This window comes from Saccopteryx leptura, chromosome 2 (genome assembly GCF_036850995.1).
Source record: "Saccopteryx leptura isolate mSacLep1 chromosome 2, mSacLep1_pri_phased_curated, whole genome shotgun sequence".
Classification (NCBI taxonomy): domain Eukaryota; kingdom Metazoa; phylum Chordata; class Mammalia; order Chiroptera; family Emballonuridae; genus Saccopteryx; species Saccopteryx leptura.
The window spans coordinates 224,040,891-224,043,259 of record NC_089504.1 but is presented as its reverse complement, the minus strand read 5'-3'; positions in this window follow the sequence as shown (position 1 = coordinate 224,043,259).

The following is a 2,369-nucleotide window of genomic DNA, read 5'->3' as shown; positions in this document are numbered from 1 at the left end:
TGTCTTGGGGGTTGGAGGAGAGGATACAGTTAGAAGCTGAGCTGTGCCCAACTATGGAGGGGCCTGGACTGCCCCTTCTCCCATTCCTTTCTTGGCTCTGAAGGCCCCTCAAGCACACTGTGGTGTCCACATCATAATAGGTTCTTCTCTTTGGGGTGGTCACAAGAATGTGACAAATCTCTCCCTCCTGAGTGCAGTTACCTTAGGTGGGCTCCAGGCCACACCACTCAGCATCCTGCATGACAGGCATGGGTTTGTCTGTCTGATGGCCTACCAGGGCCCTCCTGCCTGGTCATCAGCTTACCTGGCCCGCAGGTGAAGCCCCAGACATCCTGTAGGGCAGCTATGAGCACTTCACCGATCAGTTATTTCCACGGCACCTTGTTGTATTTATGGATGTACAACATGTCCATAGAGTATGTCATGCCATGTACAGTTAATCTATGTGATGTCCCTCCATCCTTCATTATTCAATAAGAAGAGATTTTTTTGTGTGTGGGAGAGACAGAGAGTCAGAGAGAGGTATAGTTAGGGACAGACAGGGAGAGAGATAAGAAGCATTAATTCTTTGTTGTGGTTCCTTAGTTGTTCATTGATTGATTTCTCATATGTGCCTTGACCTGGGGGTTACAGCAAACCGAGTGACCCCTTGCTCGAGCCAGTGACCTTGGGCTCAAACTGGTGAGCCTTGTTCAAACCAGATGAGCCTGCGCTCAAGCTGGCAACCTTGGGGTCTCGAACCTGGGTCCTCTACATCCCAGTCCAATGCTCTATCCACTGCACCACTGCCTGGTCAGGCTCAATAAGAAGAGATTTTAAGAAACTTCTACATACCCACTTATATGAGTACCTCTGCAAAGCAAGTTTTTTACAATTTCAAAAATTGAACACCCCAAATTGAAACTGGCCCTATTTTTACCTTCTAAAAATCATGAATTCAGATTAACTCAGTTAAAAGAAGTTATTTGGCAACTGAAGCTATAAACTAAAACCACATGGAAAACATTAGATTCTGGAAGGCATAACCATGCCTATATGATGCAAATCACTATTTATAATGGTTGTTGATGATCCTATAGAGCTGTAAAATATATTTCTAAAAGAAGAATAAAAGGTGCATTTTTTTGTTATAATAATTTGCAGAAAAAATGTTTTAGAAGTTTCAGAAACAAAATTGACCTTGCAGAAGGTGGCTGTTTTTTCCTGTTGTTTCTTTTCTTTTTTCTGATAGTTCAATCATTTCAAATGCATCATTGCAAATGGATTTTCCTGGTCCAGAATGTCGCTGCTGCTCAAGGTCACATGTTAGTGTGGGCTGACACTAAAGACATGTAAAATCAATTACATATAGCACTGATTATATGTGGGTGCATATCATTCTTGAAGTAGCAGTGTGTTGAACATATAAAAAAAGTTAGTCATAAATTAAACTTTAAGGAAATGTGACCCAAGTTGATTTTTTTTTTCCAGTGAGAGGAGGGGAGGCAGAGAGACAGACTCCTGCATGTGTCCCAAGTGGGATCACCACTGGGCAAGCCCACTAGGGGCAATGCTCTGCCCATCTGAGGCATTGCTCCATTGCTCAGCAACTGAGCTCTTCTTAGTGCCCCAGGTGGACGCAATGGAGCCATCCTCAGTGCCTGGAGTCAACTCACTCCAATCAAGCCATGGCTGCAGGAGGGGAAGAGAGAGAGAGAAAGGTGAGAGGCAGAGGGGTGGACAAGCTGATGAGCACTTCTTCTGTGTACCCTGACCAGGAATCAAACCCAGGCCATACACATGCTGGGCCGTTGCTCTACCATTGAGCCAACTGGCTAGGTCCGATTTATTACTAATATTATTATTTTAATTAATTTTTTTCCAAGTTGACTTTTAAAGTTAAACTGTCATGTACATATCAAGTTCTTCTAGCAGAGCTTAATTAGAATGCTCACACTAATATGAGATGCTGTTTGCCTTACTGTATAATATTGTTTTAAGAATGTTAAGAAAGCATCGTATGGGCCCTGGCCGGTTGGCTCAGTGGTAGAGTGTTGGTCTGGCGTGCAGGAGTCCTGGGTTCGATTCCCGGCCAGGGCACACAGGAGAAGCGCCCATCTGCTTCTCCACCCCTCCCCCCTCCTTCCTCTCTGTCTCTCTCTTCTTCTCCGGCAGCCGAGGCTCCACTGGAGCAAAGATGGCCCAGGCGCTGGGGATGGCTCTGTGGCCTCTGCCTCAGGTGCTAGAATGGCTCTAGATGCAACAGAGCGACGCCCCAGAGGGGCAGAACATCGCCCCCTGGTGGGCATGCCGGGTGGATCCCGGTCGGGCGCATGCGGGAGTCTGTCTGACTGCTTCCCCGTTTCCAGCTTCGGATAAAAAAAAATAAA